This window comes from Bos taurus, chromosome 12 (genome assembly GCF_002263795.3).
Source record: "Bos taurus isolate L1 Dominette 01449 registration number 42190680 breed Hereford chromosome 12, ARS-UCD2.0, whole genome shotgun sequence".
In the NCBI taxonomy this organism is placed as follows: domain Eukaryota; kingdom Metazoa; phylum Chordata; class Mammalia; order Artiodactyla; family Bovidae; genus Bos; species Bos taurus.
Window position 1 is genome coordinate 25,369,617 of NC_037339.1, and position 27,112 is coordinate 25,396,728.

At 41.6% G+C, this 27,112-nt stretch overlaps 1 protein-coding gene across 3 annotated transcripts in view; it reads left to right on the forward strand.

Moving 5' to 3' along the window:
• DCLK1 (doublecortin like kinase 1) overlaps positions 1 to 27,112 on the forward strand; it is a 354,917-nt gene that overhangs the window by 29,196 nt on the left and 298,609 nt on the right. The gene's annotated exons all lie outside the window — the stretch shown is intronic.

The window sequence follows — 27,112 nt, forward strand, 5'->3', positions numbered from 1 at the left end:
TATATCTCAGTAATGTTCATAAGCAAGATTTATTTACAGTTTATGTATTTCTGAGTACATATCTAAGGAATGAAATATTTCCATCTGGATGGCTCTTAAGAGGCATATTTCTAGAATATTATACATCTTTTATTGAAAACATACTTTCTGGAATCAAATGAAAAGAGGGGTTTCTTTAGCTGTGGAATGTACATCGGTCGATTTGGGTGAGTGGACATGTTAATGTGCATTGCTCGGATGAACTTAAAGGAAGTCTTGTGTGGACTTTTGCAAGGATTTGACAGAACCGTGATGGTGAGCTAAATAAAGAACACTGATACATGACATACGTACAGAGAAATTTGTTGATCGTTCAAAGTTTTCCAGTGTCTTTTTGTTTCAGATTATGATTTTCAGGACACTACCTTTAATTGAAACTTAGTTTTTATCATGGATCTGTCCACATGCGTTTTATAAATTATTTTGAGATATAATTAAAATGATTTGGATAAAGAGTACATAGTAAAAGTAAAAACTAGATTCATAAATTAAAAGATTGATCTTATTAAATAGAAGACTCTTCCAAGTTCTTGAAGGCTAACACATTCAAACTTTATGAATTAGAAATAGATGCAAATACTAGAGAGTGTTAGTCATGAAAAAATTACTCCCCTAGGGATCCATTCAGATGCTCTAAATTATAAATTCATTAGGAGAAAAAAGGAAGATCTGCCAATTGTTCATTTATATTCACCAGTCTTCTGCTTGTCTCATAAAACCTACCCTAAGTGTCATGTGGATAAGGAATCTTAGTGAGAAAATCTCCAGTCGTCTAGATCTAGGAAGGTGTAGCCTGAATGTCACCATGTATCAGGGATCAAAAAGTCCGTGGCTGCCTTGTAAATTATAGCAGCAGTAAGATGGCAAGGTTCACATTTAAATGCTTAATCCCTTCCCTTTGTAATGAATTACTCAACTGTCTTGAAGATCTGCATTTTGGTGATTTTTCTCAACATGGGAGTTTACCTGTTTTCATAAAAATAAAATTTAAACAAAGAATACATAATTGATAAATCTTTCTCCTCTCCCCCTGCTTCAGAACTTTGGGGTTCCAATTTGTTACACACTGAATCAAAAAAACAGCTTTAATTATTTATGCTAAATTCTGCCATGAACTGAGCGTTTATTCCAAGAATGAATTCCTAGAAGAGATATCATGATGTTCTCAATAGTCTTCATCTTTTTTGGATTTTTATCTGGTGTCTGTATTTTGTAATAGCTGTTTTGTTAATGCACCAGATGTAGGTCTGATCTCCTGATGTGAGGCAAAGACGATCTACTGACACCGGCTTGTGGTGAAGGGAAGTGTAGCGTTTATTTCAGGGCAAAGCGAGGAGAATAGGCAGCTTGTGCTCAAAAGACCCCAATGCCCCCATGGCATTTAGGGAAGCATTTTTAAAGGCAAAGTAAGGGAGAGGATCTCAGGGTGTGTGATCAGCTCCTGTACACACCTCTAATTGGTTGGTGGTGAGGTAACAAGTTGGTATTTTGGAAGGTAATGTTGTCAACTTTCTGGTTGCAACTGGTCTGGGGTCTATGTGCTGGTGGTAAGTTTGCAGGTAACTTCTTCAACTAGGTGGGGGCTTTAATGTCTGCAAACCAACTCAGGAATATGGTTTAGGATATTATCTATAGTCTTTGAAGAGGGATTGAAGGTTTATGACATTGTTTTATGGCTAAATTATTATTCTTTTGCCTTGCATGACTGCTTTCCTTTGTTTCTGCATTTTCTCACTTCTCTGATTAAATTCTGTTTGGAAACTTGGGGAAGACCTAAGAGGCTAAAGCTTTTCTAAAAGCAAGAGGCAGGGGACATGGGGGTCTCTTCCTGGAAGGCCCTGCATGGTCCTGCTGGGTTTCAGTTTTTGCTGTAGTTTACATGTAAATAATGGGAAAGAATCCAAAGTTTAATGTTAAAAGACCAGGATTCAAATCCTGGTTCTGCCACAGATTTTTTTTTTTTCCAAATCACTTAACTTAGCCTCATTATATTCATCAATAAAACATAGATAAAATGATCACCTCTGTTTCACAGAGTGCTGGTGGGATCAACTCTGATAAATAAGTGAAAGCTGTTTTGAACTATAGTAATAACATGCATGCATGCTCGGTCATGTCCAACTCTTTGCAACCCTGTGGACTGTAGCCCTCCAGGCTCCTGTCCATGGGATTTTCCAGGAGAGAATAGTGGAGTGAGTTGCCATTTCCTTCTCCAGGGGAATCTTCCTGACCCAGGAATCGAACCCACATCTCCTGCATTGCAGGTGGATTCTTTACCACTGGGCCACCTGGGAAGCCCATCCTAATAGCAACCATAGTTTTATTGAACATTGTTCTAAATGCTTTGCATGCGTTTGGCATGTTTACTGCTAACAGCTCAGTTATTATCCCCATTTAACAGATAAGGCCATTAAGGCACAAAACTTGTTAATAAAAAACAGGTCCAAGGCCAGACAGGTATAAATGGTAGAGCTGGGATCTGAACTAGTTTCTCTCCAGAGCTTGCCCTCATGGCCACTGTAGCACAGCAGATGATAGTAAAACCAGAGATGCAAGTGTACCGAAAACGAATTTCCAAGTGAGTAATCTGTACAAGGAATATCATCTGAGAGTTTTCTGCTATGAATTTTCCCCGCTTCAGTCATCCTGCTGACTCTCGTATCTAGCTCTTTTCTCACGGGCTGATCCCGGTCACCGTTGTGGCCTTGCCTCTGCTGGGGCATGTTCTCTTCAAAGCAGGAGCAGTGAAAAGCTGCAAAGGAATCGGATGATAAAGTGGAAAGAGTGGAAGAGCGGAAGAGTATAAAGACTTTATGCTTGGGTTCCCATTAGGAACAAAGCTTCCTTCCTCATGGACCCTAGGAGTCTTTAGAATCTTTTTTGTTCAAAAGAGAATCTGCCCCCGCTAGCAGATCTCCCCCCTCCCTTTGTGGGAGGGATTCTTTAACAGCCAAGGCTGTGACCATGGCTTGATAAGCCTCTGAGGAAAAAAAGCACTTCCCTCCAAGCCTTCCTGTGACGTGATGCTCTGACACAGTAGGGTGGCACCCTGTGCTGCCAGGGTCTCAGCCTGCCCACCGTGGCATCAGGGACCACATGCTGTCCATGGGACATCACCCTTAAGATCGCTTGTCTGCCTTTTTTTTTTAATAGTATATCTGAGCCCTTGTATCAAAACCCAATGCCCAGTAAAGCTTTTAAAGGTTTTTGTGTTTTGTTTTTTTTTTTTGTAGCAAGGAAATAGAATTGTTTAAATAATTAATACTTTGAGTGCTTTGGATAACGGGTAGAGGGGAAGATATACAAGCAGGAATGGCTTTTCAGATTGCCATCAGGCAGCCTACAAGTGAATCTGTGGGAAGGAAACTGGGGACTCGGGGATTTCTGACTGTGGAACAGGGTGAGCCCGTGCCCGCTGGTACCCAGGGATGGGCACTGACAAGCGTGGACCACATGGCCCTCTCACTTGGTCTCCTTGCACATCAGCCTCTTGGCTTTGCTTTAAGACCCAGCCTATGAGTTCCTTGGCTCAGACTGTAAAGAATCTGCCTCCAATGTGGGAGACCTGGGTTCGAAAGATCCCTGGAGAAGGGAATGGCTACCCATACCAGTATTCTTGCCTGGAGAATTCCATGGACAGAGGAGCCTGGGGGGCTACAGTCTGTGGGTTTCAAAGAGTCGGACACAGCTGAGCGACTTACACTTTCATTTTTCATGAGTTCACTGTGCAGTGCTTATTTGAGGTTTTTCGGCTGAGATCAGGAAATCAGCATATTGGAAATGCTGTCCCACGTAGAAGGCATTCTGCAGAAAGCTGCAGTTTCCTGGATGGCTTTTGTGGTTCACAAGCAGCCTGTTTGTGAGTGAACCTTTTCTAATTATTTCAACTCCATTCTTTATCCAGCAGCGTAGAAGCTTCGATTAAAGGTTCCCACAACCTCGCCATCCCCTCCACACAGCTTTTAGGGGGTCTCTGCTAACCAGATGATCAGGCACTTTTGCTGCCATAGCTGGGGAGGTCAGAGATCGTGTTGCATCTTACTTTCAGTCATGCCTTATTTACCTGGGCAATGATTAAGGGCTCCCAAAGAAGGACGGAGGGCATTTTCTAGTTGAAGGTTAAAATCACATCCCTTTGCTCCATATTCAGGGGAGGCTGTGCAGGCTGCAAGATTTTGCAGGGTCTGGATGTTGGAATTCTTCTGTGGGTTATTCTCTCACCCTGCTGGGCAGCTACTTCCAGAGGTCATTTGTGCGCTGTGTGCTAGGTGGCTTCAGTTGTGTCTGACTCTTTGTGACCGGATGGAACTGTAGCCCGCCAGGCTCCTCTGTCCATGGGATTCTCCAGGCAAGAATCCTGGAGTTGTTGCCATGCCCTCCCCCAGGGGGTCTTCCCAATAGGACATAGAACCGTGTCTTGTACGTCACCTGCATTGGCAGGCGGGTTCTTTACCATTAGCGCCACCTGCGAAGCCAGAGGTCGTTTGGAGTGTGACTAATTTTTAAGTGATTAAAATAAGCCCGAAACCTACATGCTTTGCTGAAAAGATGCACTTGCATGTCTCCTGATTCCTTTCTTGGAACAGCTAATCAGGCTGTCTTCAACTGCTAAGTCTTCGGCATCTGTGATTACCGGATTCTGGCTTAGAAACATAAACAACTGAGAGTCTTAGAACAGCTAGTGCCTAAGCAGGCAGTTTATCCTGTACAGATCATAGATAAGGCTCTTCCCAATGATCTCTCCCCACTGAAATATAGTCATGAGAAACCAGATTGCTCTTTAAGTAGAAGATATATGCACATTCCCATCTTATCTACTCTTTGACATTGAAGATCTACATAAAATAACAATATAATTTAGTATCAGAGGAAAAATTTACTTAGGGATATTGTATTTTTATCTTATAGGCATTTCACATAGGTCATGCACTTTGTAAAATCCACCGTTGCTGGAGTGAGCAAATAACTTATTTTCTTCCTAATATGGAAAACATTGGACCAAGAGCTGAAGTAGAGGTGCTCTTAAACTGATTTAGATGGTAAACTGAGAACAGACATCATAGCTGCTCTTTTAGTCCGTTGCTACTGCTGCTGCTAAGTCGCTTCAGTCGTGTCCGACTCTGTGCGACCCCAGAGACAGCAGCCCACCAGGCTCCCCCGTCCCTGGGATTTTCCAGGCAAGAACGCTGGAGTGGGGTGCCATTGCCTTCTCTGTTTTAGTCCATTAGGGCTGTAATAACAAAATACCACGGACTGGATGACTTATATACAAAATAAGTTTCTTTCTCCGAGTCTTGTAGGCTGAAAGTCCAATATCAAGGTGCTAGCACATTTGGTCTGATAGGAGCTACTTTTTCTGGTTTTGCAGTGTTCTCATATGTTAAAAAGGGGCTGAGAGCTCTGTGGGGTCCTTTTGTAAAAGGGCACTAACCCAGTTCATGAGGGCTTCTGCCACATGACCTAATCACTTCCCCAAGCATTTCCCCTCCCAATTGAATCACCTTGGGGGTTAAATTTCAGTGTATGAATTGACTGGGGTGGGGGTGGACCCAAATATTCTGCCCAAAGCAGCTGCTTGTAAAGGAAATCTCAGTTGCTGTCAATAATGTGTCTTTTCTGTATCTTTTGATCATTTATCCCCTCACCTGCTACAAACATAAAGCCCAAAAGATGCTTATAAAGTCATAATATTCACTGCTATTTATTTTAGGTAGTTAGTATATGAGTTTATTGGAATTCAGGAAATGGTAATATCATCAATAAGAATCAATCAGTCAGAAATTCCAAAGTGGTCTTTGTTTTTTTTTCTTTTGGTTTTTAATACCTAATTCTAATCTGAAGGGAAAAAATATTTGGTTCACTCTTGAGTTTAGACAGCTTAGAATAGTTCTTCTCCATACAAGTTATTAGTAGAAAAAGTGGTATACATTATTACCACATCTGACCTTGGCTGTAGCAGCTAATGAGCCTAGAAGATGTGAAAACTAAAGGTTTGAATGAAAAGCAACAAATTTAGGATGTAAGGATTTGGTTGGACTGGAAACAGAGATTTATCTGGTGCTGTTGATAATAGCAATTTTTTTTCTTTTAAGTTAAAACTTCTGTGACAGCTCTAAGTTTCTTAAGCATATTTAAACCCTCATCCTTGATATATAGATTTTTTACTGTTATGATTTTACGTATTATCTGTGGTATGAAAGTAAATGTAATATCTTTTAGTTTTTTGTTTCTGCAAATGATGTAAAAAAAAAAACAGTTGATACAAATATTTTAGGTTATTACAGTGTCAAATTAAAATTTCCTATAAAAACTCAGAGCACGCATTGAGACATCCTTATGACTTGGCAGAGGTCGGAACTTCTGGAAAATCTTAACTGTTTTCACAGAAAAAGGAGCTTAAGAATTATTGCGATACTTCATTAGGGAATTAAAGTGTCCAGAATGGAGCATGCTTTTTTTTAGGCTCCATGCCTTTGGTTGATTTTCCAGTATTCTTGCCTGGAGAATCCCATGGACAGAGGAGCCTGGCGGGCTACAGTCCATGGGTTTGCAAGAGTTGGACACGACTGAGTGCCTTTCACTTCATTGACTTCACAGGATTATAAGCTACATCTCTCCTTGTGTAGCTTTCAGTTCCCCCAAGTTGGGAAGAGTTAAGTCCTTGTCTTCCAGTCTTAGCTCCTCTGACGGTGTAATTAATTACGGGTGCCTGCTGTGGTGTGTATTTTAAGGCTTCAGTTGGTCTGGGCAAAAGTCGGTTTTCTGGAAATGAAATTCTAGTTTGCTGTCAAATGAATTCCAGTTCCCCAGTGGCCCCCTGTTGAGCTGAAGATGTGCTGAAGCCCTCCCTCCGGTGGGGGTGCTGGGCATGTTGGGGGCACTTTGGCAAGTCGGGGAGGGGCCTTTGGGATCACCTATGCTGACTTCTGCTTTTGCAGTGTCTGGGAGTCTGAGTTGGCCCGTGAGCTTCCTCAGCCCTGAGGGAGTATGTTGGAATGAGGGAAGGTACTTGGATTTTCACATCAGCTGGGCCTGAGCTCAGATTTCAGTCTGAAAAATCCAGCTTGATCCAGTTTCTTATGCAGGCCTGGAAACCTTCCTTCCAGGCCTAGATGAGAAACTTAAGTGGTTAGTTAAAAATCCTGTAGTATATATTGAATTTACTTGTAATGAGGGAATTTGCTTGCATATGTTGTCACGTAAGTGTAGATGTATGCAGTGATATAATATAGAAGAGAAACAGTTTTTATAGACTCCTATCAAACACACAGTTCTAAACTGACCATCTTGTGGTCAAGTCTGCCTTATACTGCTGGTCACAGTGAAATATGCCCTCCCACTGGGAAGTTTAATTCTCTGACACTCCTCTGTTTTCTCATCTGCATAATGGGACTGATGGTAATGCCTGCTGTATAAGTTATTGTGAGGATTAAATGAAATAATGTGTGACAACTTTAGCATTGCCTTAGGTACTCCACTATTGGTAGTTTATATCCCTGAAAAGCTAAAGGTAAATTGTTTTTGGAAAACAGTTACATTTTGAGTGTGTTGAGGGAACTCACTGTTTAAAATGACCCTTTAGGGACTTCCCTGGTGGACCAGTAGCTACAACTCTGTGCAGGGGCCCAGATTCCATCCTTGGTCAGAGAACTAGATCCACAGGCCACAACTGAGAGCTCGAACACCGCCACTAAAAAAGGTCCCGCAGGCCACAGCTAGGACCTGGTGCTGCCAAATACATGAATAAGTAAATATTTGAGAAATAAATAATAAAGAAAAACTTGCTTTAAAAAATAAAATTACCTTTTAATAATAACTACTTAACATATCTACCTTTGTAAATGTGTCTGTTCACATGAAAATGCTCCATGGTGCTGGCCAAAAAGTTCCTTTGGTTTTTAAGTAAAAATAAAAAGACACATTTTTCATTTTCACCAAGAACTTTATTGAACAACATATTCACCGTTTTGTTCCGCTGCCTTCTACCATTTTTCAGGCTACCTCATAGTTCCATCTTCCCAAAACCTTTTATCTTTTCGAGCAAAGACCTGTTCCAGGTTCCTTTTTACAGTTTTCCAGGGAATTGAGTTTTTTTCCGTATAAGAAAATTCTGTAAAGACCGAAATAAGTGGAAATCCAAAGGCGCAATGTCTGGTGAATATGGTGGAAGAATCAGAACTCCCCAGCCAAGCTGTGACAGTTTTTGCCTGGTTGTCAAAGAAACATGCGGTCTTGGTTATCCTGATGGAAGATTATGCATTTTTTGTTGACTAATTCCAGACGCTTTTCATTGAGTGCTGCTTTCAGTTAGTCTAATTGGGAGCGGTACTTGTTGGAATGAATCCTTTGGTTTTCTAGAAGGAGCTCGTGTTACAGGACTCTCTTCCAGTCCACCATATCCGCAACATCGCCTTTTCTGGATGTAGACTAGCCTTTGGTGTGGTTGGTGGTGGTTCGTTTTGCTTGCCCCACCATCTCTTCCAGTCCGCGTTATTGTACGGTTTATACTTTTCATTGCCCGTCACAATTTGTTTTAAAAACGGAACATTCTTGTTACGTTTCAGTAGAGAATATCACATGCAAAATGCAAAATATGTTTTTTTTTCCTGCTTAACTTATGTGGAACCAAAATATCACAGAGATTAACATAACCAAGCTGATGCGAGTGATTTTCTGTGCTTCATTTGGATATTTTGAGTGTGTTGGCCATCTCCCACATAGCATAACGTTGATTGTTCTCATTTAATGTCTCAATTTGATTGTTGTCAAATTCCACTGGTCTACGAAACCGGAGCACTGTCCATTGAGAAATCTCCAGCAAGAAACTTGGCCAACCACTTTTGACATGTTCATCAGTCACAGCATCTTCTCCAGACACTGTACAAATCTTTTTGCCTTTCAGTTGTTTTTTTACCTTTCTTAAAATAATACAGCATGATATGCTGAAAATGTTGCTTTTTTCTTCTATCTTCAACATTCAAATGGCTACGCAAAAATTCACCAATTCTGATATATTTTTTAAAATGCACGCCTATGTGACAGCTGCCATAGTACAATCTAAAAAATTGTTTTGAATGAAGTTAAAGACAGCTAAGCTTCCCTGGTAGCTCAGACAGTAAAGAGTCCTCCTGCCTGCAGTGCGGGAGACCCAGATTCGACCCCTGGGTCGAGGAGATCCCTTGGAGGAGGAAATGGAGAACCACTCCAGTCTTCTTGCCTGGAGAGAATTCCATGGACAGAGGAGCCCGGCGGGCTATAGTCCACAGGGTTTACAAAGAGTCGGACACGACTGAGTGACCAACACTTTTGCTTCACAAGTGCTACTAAAGCCATCTTACGGAAAAAAAACCATAAGGAACTTTTGGGCAACCCAATATAAAGAAAAGAGCATAGAATTTGAATTGAGATGCTTATAAGATCCAATCCTGACTTTACCATGCATTACCTGCGTGGCCTTTGTCAAGTCAATTAAACTCAGAATCTCAGTTTTCTCTTTAAAATGGCAATAAAAACAGCATGCCTCATAATATTGGTGGGATAATTGACTGAGAAATAGGTATTAATATATAAAGCCCTGGCTTGACATAAGGTAAGTCCTATATAACTATTAATATTTAGCCCTTCTGCCTGCTGTCTTCAAATTCCAGGCTTTCTTAAAAGTACAGGACACTTATAGTTGTATAATATTATTGGTGTGGAATTGATGATTTTGCATTGTTTTCATTATCTGTGCTGTAATGAAACTACTGATGGTTCTGTTTTTATCCTTCCATTTATTGTCAATCAATTGTGAATGTAGCCTAGATATTATTTTCTTCCCGTTCTTCTTTAATTGTACCAGTCATTAAACTCACTCACAAACCACTACACTCATACAGTAATATTCACATTATTAATGCTGCCATTGGCTGAACACCTTCCCCATGCCCAGTGCCATGGGCTAGTTGTTGCATGTCTGTCCATCACAATGAATCATCACCACAACTCTGAAAAGCAAGAACCTGATTATTTCTCAAGATTATTTCAAAGGTGGCCTTGTCTAAACATTTCCTGATTTCCCCATGTAGAACTGACAGCTCCCTCTCCAGGGGCTCCATCAGTCCATTGTAGATAGCTGCACAGTTCTTGATTACACTGTCCTGTTGGCAGTTGAGGTGCCCACCTCTCATTTCAGAACTTATAGGATGAGGGTAGGGAAGGTGCCCTGTCAGCCTCTGAACCTCTAGGGCCTGCCCTGGTAAATGCTTGTTCAAGAAATGACTGAATGATTAGACGTTTGGCTGGTTTGCCATGACCTACCCCTTTGGTGTCGGAGAAGGCAATGGCACCCCACTCCAGTACTCTTGCCTGGAAAATCCCATGGACGGAGGAGCCTGGTAGGCTGCAATCCATGGGGTCGCTAAGAGTTGGGCATGACTGAGCGACTTCGCTTTCACTTTTCACTTTCATTGGAGAAGGAAATGGCAACCCACTCCAGTGTCCTTGCCTGGAGAATCCCAGGGACGGGGGAGCCTGGTGGGCTGCTGTCTAGGGGGTCGCACAGAGTCGGACACGACTGAAGTGACTTAGCAGTAGCACCCCTTTGGTGTTAGCTCATCGAGTTCAGTGTTCTGCAGGGCACAGATCCTGGCCATTTAGGAGCTGATTGCTCACCCGGGCTGTGCTTCTGTTTAGCACTCAAGGTTGGTGCTGCCGTCTGCACTGAAACCACAGATTGTAAGGGGCTCATCATGGCTCTTGTTTTCTAGCTCCGACACCTGCTTCATTAAAGACTCTAGGATAATTAAACAAAAACTCGTCTGCTAATTTTAGAGCATTTTCTCCGTTGAAAGGACTTTTATTACATGGGGAAACAATAGATACTCTGCTCAAAAATTTTCACTGTCTCAGTCTGGAAAATTGCTTGAAATCTTCCTGACATCGCCTTGGCCGTCCAGAGCATAAAGAGAAGAGCTAATCGATACATTCTGTGGATTTCAAAGTTGGTGATAGGCCAATAAGAGACTGGCTTGAAGAGCATCTGGCCCAATTACTGCACAGACGCAAACCTGCAGTGTTCAAGGGCATTCGCAGGGCTGAGTACAATATGTCGCAGCAGATTTTTCTGATTAGTTTAAATCCTGGAAACTAAATTAAATAAAAGGAGACAGTTTCAGAAATTAAATGGAAATTAAAAAATCTGATTTTGAATATGAACTGTGTTGTAAACAACATTCCATAGAAACAAAAGGACAGATGGGAGATTTAAGTTCTAATTGGCTTTTTCCATGGTAAGATCAAAGTACGATTGTTGTAAAGAATTTTGGAGCAAGTGGGAAAATATTAAGATAAATTAAAATGACCTACAGTCTCATTAACAAGATGGCTCTTGTTGATAATTTGCCCTGATTTTTGTTTTTTCATTAAAAAATAATTCAGATCCTACTCTGAATCCAATTTGGTGTCTTTTATAATTTCACATGATACACCAATCCAATTTGGTGTCTTTTATAATTTCACATGATACACCAATCCAATTTGGTGTCTTTTATAATTTCACATGATACACCAATCCAATTTGGTGTCTTTTATAATTTCACATGATATAATTTCAAATTATAATTTCACATGATACATTCATGTGAGAAGATGTCTTGAGCCCGTTCCTCCTCTGATTGTGGTATTTTCTTGCCCAGTGTAAGATCCTTGGAAGGCGAGTTCTCCAGGGTGCTTTCTTCTCTGGTAATTCATCAGCAGACCATCTCCCAGCTGGGTTCTGACTATGGCCGAGTTATAGGGTTCTAAAGTCAGATTGAGAGGCAGACATTCTGTGGTGTCGTGACTCTGGAGTTGTTGTTCAGTGTAGTTGGTTATTGGAGGTTAAAGTATCTCAGAATCCAGCTGCCCTGCCTAGAGACTTCTTGGAAAAAAACTTATAATCACATTTCAAAACCTGTCTGATTAAATAAGTCTCCTGTTGTTTCATAAATACCAGATCATTTAGGCTTTTTAGGTCAGTTGGAGCTCAGTCACCATGATCCTTTACAAGTGTCTCCCTGAGGGAAAAACACCAGAAATTCTCTGTCTGTGCTCCATCTGCTTGTGTTACAGCTCTGAACACAAGACCAGCGTCCTGGAGAAAGGAGACAGTGCTACCCTTTTAGTTGTCCAGTCGCTCAGTCATGTCCAACTCTTTGCCACCCCATGGACTGCAGCACGCTACCCTTATTAGATGCTTAATGTTTATGAAATGATGTTTCTTGATTTTAGCTCGTGGCTCACATTCTGGTACGTAGAATCACATAATTATAGGGCTACGAGTGTCCCTATAAGAGATCTTTCTATTCTCTCTTTTTCTGTCCTTGGAAAACTATAAACTAAACTTATCTTGGCAAGGTGGAAAGATAAAATCAATATTTTAATTAAAATAAGTCTCCTGGGAAGAAAACAACTCAAGGTAAGCATTATCTTGAAAAAAAAAAAGAGGGGGGAGACTGATGCTGTTTCACAGTAATACTGTGGGAACCACTAACTAGTTATACAACAAAACAGGCGTAGAAAGTCCTTCTGTCTCCTCAGTTGTATACTTCGTGTGCTCAGTCACTCAGTCATGTCCTACTCTTTGCAACCCCGCCAGGCTCCTCTGGCCATGGGATTCTCCAGGCAAGAATACTGGAGTGGGGTGCCACGCCCTCCTCCAGGGGAGCTTCTGACCCAGGGATCGAGCCCACGTCACTGGTGCCGCTCGTGTTCTGTAAAACCTTGTTACCAGGAGTGTTCAGAGGATGGCAACAGCAATGCCACCAGAGAGCCTGTAGAAATGCAAACACTCAGGCCCCGTCCAAGACCTACTGCTGAATCGAAACAGTATCCTCATGGGACTCACATTCACATGAAAGCTGGAAGGACATGGCTCAGGTGACCGGACAGTATGAACGAAGCATCTGAATCTGAAGACCTAAAGCTGGAAAACCCAGGCTATTACTCAGTAGATGGACATTCATTTTAGCTGACTTAGCAGTTTTATTTGCATCCTCTCAGTGTCAGGTGGCAAGGTATGATTGCCATCAGCAGAGTTCTGGGTAGCAGGCAGTCCATTAGTGTGAATGAGTGCCCCTGCAATCTGGCCACGGTGGGCTGCCTGCCTGTGTGTGGACGATGGATGACTTCCTGTTTGGAGAATAAATGAAAGTTAAGAGATGCAGGGGAGACTGAACGGTCACCATGGAAATGCTGATCCTGAGGGAGGGTTTAATGTACATGGTTGCTGCAGAGTCCATATGTGTGCTCCTCTCCATGGGCCGAACACATTTAATATTTTCCTCATGGTCCTTCTGGATAGCTTCCATGGGGATGCTTGGAAGTCATTAAGTGATGTCAGGGTGAGTCCCTAAGCATGAGAAATTTCTCATCATGGAAAATGTCCAGAAGAATACGGGGACATTTTTAATGCATGCCGGAAATGGAGGGACAATTTTTGGAAATAATTTCTAGCTAGCATACCTAGGAATTTAGTGGTTGAGGGTCTTTGGTATCACAGACCCAGCTGTTGAGAAGCACCACAGTGGATGGGGTAAGTGATCACCTAGTAATCAGAACTGGAGTTGTTTTCTTCCATGCAGCCTGGGGAGACTTATTCTACTTAATTCGTCTGTCAGCTGCCCTTGACTGCACACCACTTAGGGTGGACGTGGCTTTGCGAACAGCCACACAATGGCCAGGGAGCCCATCATCAGGAACCTTTTTTGAATGGGAAGGTCAACTCTTATCTCTGGAGTTAGAGCTCCAAATGGGGAAAGAAAATAATAAGCTTTGAAATAAGTGGGCCGCAGAGAAGCAGTACAAGATTTCGTTTTTGTCAGTGGATGATGCTATAGCCCACGGAAAAAATAAAATTATGTATTTCTCAGGCCTTTTCTGGGATTGGTAGGCTGGGAAAGGAAAAGAGGGCATGTTGGCCTTTTTTTTTTTTTTGGTTGGGAACATCGTTTTCTTTTATAGCAGAAATGTTTTCCACTTTGCATTTCATCTCAAATTGGCAGATTCAGCCACTGTGTATCTAAAAAGTATGTCCACATATTAACCTTTTTTTTTTTTGCACTTGGCAACAGTTATTTAATTTTATAGGAAAAGAGAAAAATCTAAGAATATTGTATATTGATGCCTCTGAGATACTTTCAAGTGGAGGAAGTCGAACCGAATCCCATTGTTTTATTGCATGGTGCCCGTGATTGATCGTTGTCATAGAAACAGAGGTCTATGCCAGTGTCTGTTAGATGGGCAAGCTATCCATAGAGTCGCTTTTGATTTTGCCAAATAGGACCAAGAATTTCACGTGGGTTCTATCGAAATGGTCCTGCTTTAACTGTTTAATTCAAATGCCCTCTCATATTGAGAATATTCAAGTTCTAATAGATTTGTTAGATTAGCAGACATCTATGGAGCATGAGCTTGTGCCAGGAGTTGGGAGTATGTCAGTTTTCTTCTGTTGAGTGGTGGGGTGGGGGAAGACTTGAAAGAATTCCTCACAATGGAGTCCTAAGCAGAAGGGTCCCTTTAGGACCCCCTGAATTCACTGCTAGAGAAACTTGCTTTCTTATGTTTGTATGTTCATAGGAAGTGTTCGGAGAAGGCAATGGCACCCCACTCCAGTACTCTTGCCTGGAAAATCCCATGGATGGAGGAGCCTGGTAGGCTGCAGTCCATGGGGTCGAGAAGAGTTGGACACAACTGAGTGACTTCACTTTCACTTTTCACTTTCATACATTGGAGAAGGAAATGGCAACCCACTCCAGTGTTCTTGCCTGGAGAATCCCAGGGACGGGGGGAGCACAGAGTCGGACATGACTGAAGCGACTTAGCAGCAGTGGTAAGTGTGCTCAGTCGTGCCTGACTCTTTGCAACCCCATGGACTGCAGCACCAGGCTCCTCTGTCCATGAGATTTTCCAGGCAAGGATACTGGAGGGGGTTGCCATTTCCTTCTCCATGTATGTTCATAAGTAGGTGTTGATTGGTACAGGTAAACTTGCTTGAGGATGTCCTTGCATTGTTTGGAAATATGACTGTTGAGACATTCTTAAGCAGCAATGCCTTTATATTTTAAATAGCTGAAAGACATGTTCTCCTTTGTTCTTTAATTAATAACACTTCTAGCACATTCAGAATATGAATAATGTTGAAAGCCTACTTCTGTGTACCAGCGTGCCAGTAAATCGCTTTACATTTAAATTAGTCCCTGTACTCAAAGCTCGTGGTGTATTTTAGAAGGTTTGAAAATAAACAGTAAATGAGCTAGCCCTCGGTTTCAGTAGCTGGCACTTTCCCAGGGAGGTGCATTGGCAATCAGATCTGTAAATTGACCATTCCTTTCCTTACTTCAGTTGAAGTGAGAGGGGAGCTATTTCCAAGATTTTACAAGAATATCACAATGTATGAGAACCGATTTGGGCAATTTTTACTCCACATGTGCATACCCGGGGGCATAAAATAATGAAGAGAAGGACTAGAGGAAAGCCTGAAATGGTTTTGAGGGTCAGCAACAGTAATGACACCTTTTTTTTGTTTGTTTCAAGGCCTTAAAATTACTTTTTTCAGAGGGAAAAATGAAGCCTTATCCCGTGTATTTAAGTTACTGCATGTCTCTATTTCCGACGCTCCATCCTCTGCCAGGACCTTACTGTAATGACTCCACTGTAAATGGATTCTGCTCATTTGACTTGTTCTTTGTCCTCTTTGCCTAATAATTTGGTTTAACACAAATTGAAGAGAAAGTGTCAGACCAGTTGGGAATGTTAGCACCAGCTCTGTGCCAGTTTATGAGTGATAACGCATTGTGTAATGAATCACAAGTTGGAAGATATTTGCTATCGCAACAGCTGGAAAGGGTTGGCATGAGCATTGCTGAGCAATTGGGTTTCCAGGAAGGTAAAGAGCTAGAGCCGTCCCTGGGTGTGAGCCTTTGTAGAAAAGAGAATAAAATCATCTCTCTATTGGCCCTAACTCAAGGGTAATAACATCAGCAAGAACACAACAGCAGCCAGCATTTCTTGAATGTTTACTATAGGCCAAGCACTGACTACAAGAGTTCCCTTTTACCACATTGAGTGTTATGTGGTAGACGCTATTGTTATCTCCAGTTCACAGATGCTGAAACAAGGGAAATCCTGATCAACCCAACTAATTAGTATGTCATCGACAGTCTTCTTCACAGTGCCATTTTTGGGTTTATTATGGTGTTTTGGAGCCCAAAAATAAAGTCTGACACTGTTTCCACTGTTTCCCCATCTATTTCCCATGAAGTGATGGGACCAGATGCCATGATCTTCGTTTTCTGAATATTGAGCTTTAAGCCAATTTTTTCAGTCTCCTCTTTCACTTTCATCAAGAGGCTTTTTAGTTCCTCTTCACTTTCTGCCATAAGGGTGGTGTCATCTGCATATCTGAGGTTATTGATATTTCTCCCAGCAATCTTGATTCCAGCTTGTGCTTCTTCCAGCCCAGCGTTTCTCATGATGTACTCTGCATAGACGTTAAATAAGCAGGGTGACAATATACAGCCTCGACGTACTCCTTTTCCTATTTGGAACCAGTCTGTTGTTCCATGTCCAGTTCTAACTGTTGCTTCCTGACCTGCATATAGGTTTCTCAAGAGGCAGGTCAGGTGGTCTGGTATTCCCATCTCTTTCAGAATTTTCCACAGTTTATTGTGATCCACACAGTCAAAGGCTTTGGCATAGTCAATAAAGCAGAAATAGATGTTTTTCTGGAACTCTCTTGCTTTTTCCATGATCCAGCGGATGTTGGCAATTTGATCTGTGGTTCCTCTGCCTTTTCTAAAACTAGCTTGAACATCAGGAAGTTCACGGTTCACGTATTGCTGAAGCCTGGCTTGGAGAATTTTGAGCATTACTTTACTAGCGTGTGAGATGAGTGCAATTGTGCGGTAGTTTGAGCATTCTTTGGCATCGCCTTTCTTTGGGATTGGAATGAAAACTGACCTTTTCCAGTCCTGTGGCCACTGCTGAGTTGACTGCAGCCATGAAATTAAAAGACGCTGACTCCTTGGAAGAAAAGTTATGACCAGTCTAGATAGCATATTGAAAAGCAGAGACATTCCTTTGCCAACAAAGGTCCGTCTAGTCAAGGCTATGGTTTTTCCAGTGGTCACGTATGGATGTGAGAGTTGGAATGTGAAGAAAGCTGAGTGCCGAAGAATTGATGCTTTTGAACTGTGGTGTTGGAGAAGACTCTTGAGAGTCCCTTGGACTGCAAAGAGATCCAACCAGTCCATCCTAAAGGAGATCAGTCCTGGGTGTTCATTGGAAGGACTGATGCTAAAGCTGAAACTCCAATACTTTGGCCACCTCATGCAAAGAGTTGACTCATTGGAAAAGAGTCTGATGCTGGGAGGGATTGGGGGCAGGAGGAGAAGGGGATGACAGAGGATGAGATGGCATCATTGACTCGATGGACGTGAGTTTGAGTGAACTCAGGGAGATGGTGATGGACAGGGAGGCCTGGCGTGCTGCAATTCATGGGGTCACAGAGAGTCGGACACAACTAAGCGACTGGACTGAACTGATGGTGTTTTGTTGTTTTGAGTATATAAAATTCACGTATATTCATTTGTGTGTGTATGTATAAGAATGCTCGTGATTCATTGCTATGTTTTATCTACTCTACCCGCTGGAGTATAAAATTGCTTTTCTTCTGAAATTACCAAATTCCAGGGATCTGTCAACGTTGTAATTTGAATGGGTTGCCAAAAGCATAGTAACTGTTGTGAAAGTTACTACTGAAATGCCTTGCTATGATTTCTTCTAAGTTTTTCATGCTATTTTGATTGTTATGAAATTTCTTTGAATAATTTTAAAAAGCACCTAAGAATCTTTTAAAAAATGATCATAAAGATTTCCATCCCTGACAGTTGGAAGAAGAACATTCTTTTTTGGTTTTCTTCCTTTCTTTCTTTTTATTGGAGTATAGTTGCTTTTTCCTGCTGTGTCAGTTTCTGCTATACAGCAAAGTAGGAAAAAGAACATTTTTAATGGAATGAATCACTCAGAAATGCAACCATTTTATAGAAAGTATTGTTGAATTTTGAAACATTGCAACTTAAAAAGAAGTTTGTAACTTTATTAAGGCATAATTTGCATACATAAAATGTACCTGCTTCAAGGGTAGCAGTCAGTGATTAATACATTTTATACAGCCCTGCAGCCTTCGCACAGTCCACTGTTAGGACACTTTCACCACAGAAGCCTCCCTAGTGCTCATCTGCAGTCATTCCCCACTTGCTCCAAGACTAGGAACCACTGATCTGCTTTTGTTGTTGTTTAACTCTTTCATGATATTTGCAAATATCTTTTTTTTTAATTAATTAATTTTAACTGGAGGCTAATTACTTTACAATATTGTAGTGGTTTTTGCCATACATTGACATGAATCTGCCATGGGTGTACATGGGTCCCCATCCTGAACCCCCCTCCCACCTCCCTCCCCATCCCATCCCTCAGGGTCATCCCAGCGCACCAGCCCTGAGCACCCTGTCTCATGCATTGAGCCTGGACTTGCAGTCTATTTCACATATGGTAATATACATGTTTCAATGCTATTCTCTCAAATCATCCCACCCTTGCCTTCTCCCAGAGTCCAAAAGTCTGTTCTTCATATGTCTATGTCTCTTTTGCTGTCTTGGATATAGGGTCATTGTTACCATCTTTCTGAATTCCATATATATGCGACTGTATTGGTGTTTTTCTTTCTGACTTACTTCACTGTGTATAATCGGCTCCAGTTTCATCCACCTCATTAGAACTGGTTCAAATGTATTCTTTTTAATGGCTGAGTAATACTCCATTGTGTATATGTACCACAGCTTTCTTATCCATTCATCTGCTGATGGGCATCTAGGTTGCTTCCATGTCCTGGCTATTATAAACAGTGCTGCAATGAACATTGGGGTACACGTGTCTCTTTCCCTTCTGGTTTCCTCAGTGTGTATGCCCAGCAGTGGGATTGCTGGATCATAAGGCAGTTCTCTTTCCAGTTTTTTAAGAAATCTCCACACTGTTCTCCATAGTGGCTGTACTAGTTTGCATTCCCACCAACAGTGTACGAGGGTTCCCTTTTCTCCACACCCTCGCCAGCATTCATTGTTTGTAGACTTCTGGATGGCAGCCATTCTGACCAGTGTGAGATGGTACCTCATTGTGGTTTTGATTTGCATTTCTCTCATAATGAGTGATGTTGAGCTTCTTTTCATGTGTTTGTTAGCCATCTGTATGTCTTCTTTGGAGAAATGTCTGTTTAGTTCTTTGGCCCATTTTTTTTATTGGGTCATTTACTTTTCTGGAATTGAGCTGCATGAGCTGCTTGTATATTTTTGAGATTAATTCTTTGTCCGTTGCTTCATTTGCTGTTATTTTCTCCCATTCTGAAGGCTGTCTTTTCACCTTGCTTATAGTTTCCTTCATTGTGCAGAAGCTTTTAAGTTTAATTAGGCCCCATTTTTTAATTTTTGCTTTTATTTCCATTGCTCTGGGGAGTGGGTCATAGAGGATCCTGCTGTGATTTATGTCAGAGAGTGTTTTGCCTATGTTTTCGTCTGGGAATTTTATAGTTTCTGGTCTTACATTTAGATCTTTAATCCATTTTGATCTGCTTTTTAATGGCATCAACCTTGAAATGCTGACCCCATCCTTCTATGGGCTTCCCAGCTGGCACTAGTGGTAAAGAACCCACCTGCCAACGCAGGTGATGTAAGAGACGTAGATGCCATCCCTGAGTCAGGACGATCCCCTGGAAGAGGGCATGGCAACCCACTCCAGTATTCTTGCCTGGAGAATCCCATAGACAGAGGAACCTGGCAGACTACCGTCCATAAAGGTCGCAAAGGGTCAGACACGACCGAAGTGACGCTGCACAGCACATCCTTCTATATGCATTTAAGGGAAAGACTTTTTTCCGCCTTTGAAGTAGTTTGTAAAATTATGGGCTTACTAAATACATCATTTTTTAGCCTTTATTATGATCGTTCTCCTCTCCAGCTGAATGGCACTGGCTGGGGCTTACGAGGGTTTTATAAGTAACTTGTACCAGAGAGGATGCTTCAGTCTGTTTGAACGCAGTGAACTGCTTATTGTCTTTGCACTTTCTGCACATATGGGGTTTCTGAATTAATTCCAAACTTAGACAACTAAGGAAAAGCATTTAACGTTCATGGCAGGATGGAATAACAATTATCGTCCTCTGATGCCCCAAGGGCACTCCCCAGACATCTATTCTTCACTCCTGCTTCTCTCTGCTCCGTTTGGAGGTACTTTCTCTGCTTCAGTCCAAAATACCATTTAGAGGCTGATTAGATTTCAAATTATATTAACATATTTTAAGCTGTATATCTTTTTGCTTTTTCATGGCTAAAATATGCTTTCCATGTGCTTTGTCTGTTTTTTGGGTGAGATCCAGTTATTTTGTCATCTCTCTCTCCCCTTCTCAAGGCGGTTTTCCCACTTGTACTTTCATCACTTTACTATTCAAGATCTTTGAGGACTTTTTTTTTTGTTATTATTATCCATTTCTTTCTTCTCAAGGAGAAGGACTTCATTGTGAACTTCAGTATCCTGCTGTGCAGTACAGCTGCACCTGGGGAAACTCTGTTCATTGAGCCATCGTTGAGTGCCTTTGTGATTCAGTGTTCAGATGCTGCTGGCTTTTGGATTCCAGAGAAATTTGTGTGTTCATTATCTATATCTATGTCTGTATCTGTTTATGTCTGTGTATCCCTTTTCTTTATGTTCAAGGCCGTCGCTAAGCCGAAAACAATGCTTGGTTTCCTCTGTGAGGCTTCTTACGGGGTGAGAAGGTGAAGCTGGTCCCTGGCCAAGACCCATCTGAAAGCTGTGGGCTTCTTTCTAGGCACAGTGCTGAGGCTGATGAAATGCTGAGATTGCTATCAGTTCTCACTTTCTTGTCTCCTTCTTGGTGATCTGTTCATCCACAAAACCAAGGATTGATGCTTTGCTAAGAATCATGTATAGCAGACCCTTTTTAAAACCAGTGGAACCAGTTGGCAGTTTTTAAAGCTCCCCATTTTGGCTGGTGTCTCACATACTAAGGTGAATACGAAGTCCACCATTGAAGTCCCTGGACCCTGTACCTTCAACTGAAGTTTTCTTGTTTTAGCTCCAATGTGCATGCTAAGTCACTTGATCATGACTGACTCTTTGTGACCCCATGGACTGTAGCCTGCCAGACTCCTCTGTCCGTGGGATTCTTCAGGCAAGAATACTGGAGTGGGTGGCCATGCCCTCCTCCAGGGGCTGTTCCCGACCCAGGGATTGAACCCACATCTCTTACGTCTCCTGCATTTGCAGGTGGGTTCTTTAGCTCTAACAGTGGCTCTTAAATCTGGGGATCATAGTCTCCTTTGAGACTCTTACGAGTGCTGTGATCCAGGGAAGCTGTCCCCAGGAGAGTTACACTTCACAGGTGAGCTAACACTCCCTTTTTCTATTATGTGCTCATCAGTGTTTCATCTTTTTATTCTTGTGTCCTTTTGAAGGGAATTTATACATCCTTGATATTCACTCATCAAGTGACAGAAAGGAAATCTTTAGATCTCTTAGTTTCCTGGTGTTTAGTAGTGATTTTCTTGAAGCAACCTGAAGATTGAGCCCAGAAAGAGAGATTCGAGGGTCAGTTCTGCCTCCTGTGTTCTTTCATGCCTTTGATTACCAAAAGAAATTTCTGGTTCTTGACAAAACATTTCCCATGCATAATTAATTATTCAGTTCAATTGGACATGGGAATTTGCTTTCTTTCACTTGTTTCTTTCTCAGAACAAGAGTCTGGTGCTTCTGTACAAAGGAAGCCACAAACATACAGTCCTTCTTCAGATCACCCATGCTTTCTTTTTTCTCCTCCTTCCTTTCCTTCTTTACACCTTAATTTTTACCTCCTTAATTTGAGCTTTTAGTTCATGTGAGGTAATTTCACATGAAATTTTTCATGTGAAAAATTCATGTAAATGAGAAGAGGTAATTTTTCTTCTCATTTTTTTTCACTTATAGAAAATCATATTCCTGGCATTAAATTCTCCCTTCTTCTAAACAGATGATACCTAGGGCTCTTCATCACATTGTCCTGGTCAGTACATTTTCAAAATGGTGGAATGCTTCCCAGCTGATGATTCTGGAGCCCCTAGGGTACCCATGAGTGTGTCCCAGTGGTGGCATTTGTATTATCTTGAAAAAAAGACTACAAATATAGGAACTTCCCTGGTGGTCCAGTGATTAAGACTGTGATCTCGGAGTGCAGGGCCACGGGTCCCATCCCTGGTGGGCAAACTAAGATCCCCCTTGCTAAAAAATCAGAAACAGCAAATACCCGCATCCAAAACTAGAAATCTAATTGGTGCTTAAATGTTTTTCCCCTTAAACAGAAATCAGAGATAACCTGAGTGTGTATCAAGCAGCCACATTTGGCGGTTAGTGGAGATCAGGCCCCATGACCCATTTCTCAGCTGTTCTGTCACTCAGCTGAACACCACAGGCTATAACATGATTTCGATTATTATGCATCTTTAAACTGATTTTGTTCTCAGCCATATATTGTTCAATTTATATTCATAATGAACTATTGGTTAAATATAGGAAATTAATAAGGGGCAGAATACTGCCACTTTTTATTTAGGTGTTTCTGGTACTTAAAAAATAATATTAGCAAAATATAATGATAATTTTTATCAAACTTAGTTTTTAATATTTTATTATACTTAAATATATATTTAATGATATATTAATGATATATTTTGATATATCATTAATTATTAATGATATATAATGATTACATTATATATATAATGATTAATGATATATAATGATATATATTAATGATAAAATGACTGATGTTTTAATCACTCCTCACTCAGACTGTTATTAATAAACAAGATGGTTTTGGTGCAAAGTGTACCTCAGGTCACAAAAAGCAATTATTTTTTACATTAAAACGTGTATTTTGATTTGTCTGCATTTTAATATATATTTGATGATAATACTACATAATAGTCATTTAAAATTTTTTTCATGATCAATCATGTATTTACCTTGTACATTAAAATTACTTGAAGATACATAACATAGGTTGATTGGGAAGAACAGACTTCATCTTTATACTTCATAAGTATTATCCAAGTTCTATTTATACCGTTTCCAATTTAAATGGAAACATTTCATTTAAAATAGCTATTGTTCAAAATGTTGAAATTGTTTAAAAATTCCTCAGGATGTTCAGGAGTTTGAATAGTGCTATTAAGAGATTCTTGGAGAAAAATTGGAAGCCTCGGTACCTGAATTATAGAGGGGTGATTGAGGAGAAGTTTGGGAATATCTTGGATCGAAGTGCCCTTAATAACATGGTACTTGGATTTTGTCAGGCATTTGGTAAATTTTTGTTCCTTTAAGGTGTTTAAATTAAAGATACTTATTTATTTGGATGCCTCAGGTCTTAATTGTGTCACTTGGTATCTTTCCTTTTGGTGGCGAGACTCAATAGTTTCGGCACACGGGCTCAGTTGCTCCAGGGATGTGGGGTCTTAATTCCCCAACCAGGGATCGAACCCCATTCCCCTGCATTGCAAGGTGAATTCTTAACCACCGGCCCACCAGGGAAGTCCCAGGAGTTTACATTTCATATATGGTACTTTACTCATTTAGCGCTGTTTTCATTAAAAAAATGGAAGTCCTCGTACAGTATATGGAAACTTAAGCTGATAACTCATAGCTGCTATGGAACCCTCCTCCTGGAGATTCGTTATAGGAAGATACTCCTTCCCCAGTCCGGGGACCTGGTGTTACTGAATGAAGTGTTGCTTTTACCCACAGAGTGACTTCTGTCAGTCTAAGTGAAAAATATGCCTACATTCTTACTCCAGGAACCTTCTTAAATAATTTGCCGATCCGTTCCAAATAAGGTACATGCTGCCGACTTTAAAAGTCACTTGTGCAGGCCTTCCTCCAGTGTTTCAAGCAGTAGGTAATACATTAACCAGTTACATGTTTCAGGTTAGACACAGAAGAAGGAATTTCAAAGACAGCTCACGCCCCATTGTGTCGGTGGTTTGGAGCACACGCTTGCTTCTCTTACTCAGTGAGGCCCAGTTATCAAGGATGTGAGGGCTTCTCTGGTGGCTCAGATGGTAAAGAGTCTGCCTGCAGTGCAGGAGACACAGATTCGATCCCTGGGTTGGGAAGATCCCCTGGAGAAGGGAATGGTAACCACTCCAGTATTCTTGCCTGGAGAATCCCATGGAAGAGCCTGGTGGGCTACAGTCCGTGGGTTCTCAAAGAGTTGGATACAGCTAAGCAACTAACACACACACGTATCAATGATGTGAACCCTGCCTTCCTCTCTAAAGCCACTTTTTCTCTTGACGTGTCTTATTTTCAAGGTCCCTTTTATTTAGTTCGTGTGTATTTTGTGTGGTCTGGACTCTTGGCCAGGAGACATGGGATACTTAGAAGGTAGAATTTGTAGAATTTGTTGTCTGATTGGATGTGGGAAGAAGGAAAAGTGAAGAAAATGCAAAGGAAAGAAAAGGCATCTTAGATGCAGGAGGCATGTGTTTGGGCTGTAATGTGGGGAATGGTGAGATTAAATGTTAAAGAATACAGTCTGCATAAAAGCTGTGGACACATCCTCAACAATTTTTGTATGTTGACCACTTTATATGCATTTTAAAATGTATTTCCCCACCAGCCTTTTGAGGTAAATTCTGTTTTTTTTTTTTTTTCTCTCTTATAGGTGAGGAAACAGATTTACAGGGATTGTGTAATATGTTCAAAATAACCCAGCTAGAAAATAATTCATAGGCCAGAACTTGATTACACTATTGCCTTCCAGTGGGAAAAATGAAGTGAATTTGGAGTTGTATCTAGTCAACAGTATCACATGCTGCTAGGCACATCACACTGTTTTCTTTATCTGCCTTGACTCATATATGTATTTATACCTCTGGGGAAAGAAATTGTGCAGACTAACTTTATAAACATACAGAGAAGCAAGCAGATGATGCTGCTTTGAAGTTTGGGTTGTCATTTTTCTGCTTGCGGCCAAATGTAGATTGAAAGTTGAAGGTCAGGTGGTTGTCACAGGACAAGACATCGTGTGCCAGCCATTGAGGTTACAAAGATGAGTAAGGTCCTGTTTCTGCCCTGAGACGCTCCCAGGACAAGGCAGGAGACCAGCCCTCCAAGGATGGGTTATAGTACCGTGTGCTAAGTGCTGAGTCCCATGACTGCAGAAGAGGGGGCCACCCATTGGTTTGGGGCAGTAAGCAGGCTGAGGAGCAAGACAGATATGATCACAATATCCTTATTCCCCTCCTCCGCTGTGTCTCAAAGTTTCCCTTTGTCTCATTAGAAACCCGAGCATCATCCAGACACCTTCCCTTTCTCTGCACTGTCCCAATATCCAACAAGAGCCTCAGGGTGCCCCAGGAATGCTCTGAGAATCCAGTTTCCCGCCTCCAGGCTCCCACGCTTGGCCTGGCTCTTCTCAGAAGTTCCCTTAGTTCAGTTCAGTCGCTCAGTCGTGTCCAACTCTTGGCAACCCCATGGACTGCAGCATGCCAGGCTTCCCTGTCCATCACCAACTCCTGGAACTTGCTCAGACTCATGTCCATTGAGTCAGTAATGCCATCCAACCATCTCATTCTCTGTCATCCCCTTTTCTTCTGCCTTCAGTCTTTCCCAGTATCAGGCTCTTTTCCAAGGAGTCAGTTCTTTGCATCATGTGGCCAAAGGATTGGAGTTTCAGCTTCAGCATCAGTTCTTCTAATGAATATTCAGGACTGATCTCTTTTAGGATGGACTGGTTGGATCTCCTTGCAGTCCAAGGGACTCTCAAGAGTCTTCTCCAACACCACAGTTCAAAAGCATGAATTCTTCGGTGCTCAGTTTTCTTTATAGTCCAACTCTCACATCCATACATGACTACTGGAAAAACCATAGCTTTGACTAGACGGACCTTTGTTGGCAAAGTAATGTCTCTGCTTTTTAATATACTGTCTATGTTGGTCATATCTTTTCTTCCAAGAAGCAGGTGTCTTAATTTTATGGCTGCAGTCACCATTTGCAGTGATTTTGGAGCCCAAGAAAATAAGTTTGTCACTGTTTCCATTGTTTCCCCATCTATTTGCCATGAAGTGATGGGACCGGATGCCATGGTCTTAGCTTTTTGAATGTTGAGTTTTAAGCCAGCTTTTTCACATTCTTCTTTCATTTTCCTCATGAGGTTCTTTAGTTCCTCTTCACTTTCTGCCAAAATGGCAGTGTCATCTGCATATCTGAGATTATTGATATATCTCCCAGCAATCTTGATTCCAGCTTATGCTTCATCCAGCCCAGCATTTTGCATGATGTACTCTGCATATAAGTTAAATAAGCGGTGTGACAATATACAGCCTTGACGTACTCCTTTCCCAATTTGGAACTAGTCCGATGTGTCTGGTTCTAACTGTTGCTTCTTGGCCCACATACAGGTTTCTCAGGAGGTAGGTAAGGTGGTCTGGTATTCCCATATGTTTAAGAATTTTCCACAGAAATTCCCTAGCTGATCTGTGCTTCCTGCCTCTGTTCCCGTCCACGCTCTCCTCCATGTTGCCTCCAGAGGGCGCTCCCTAAGACACTGAGCCAATGAGGTCATCACTCCCCCTATTTTTGTCGGAACACAGCCAGTAAAACTCCAAGTTGTGGACTCGTTTCCCTTGTCCACCCTCATTTCTTGCCTTTTCCCCAGGCGCATCCTAAGTCTCAGTTCTCCAGACAGCTTGTGTTTTTAACCTCCAGTTTTTGTAGTCCCACTCCCTCTGTCTGCCTGATGTGCCTTCAGTCTGGTTTTTCTGGGGCTCCTCTCATAAGGCAGTTTCTCTGCAGCATTTAGGTACTTTCTCTGCCAATGGAGAAGGAGCAGCCCCATCAGGCCAGAGGTCCAGCATCTTAGTGCTGTGAGAATTTTCCTCTAGAAAGCCCTGAATGTTCAGACCTCAAGATAAGTATTTTCCTTTTTCGTCTGTATCCTTCACCAGACCAAGAA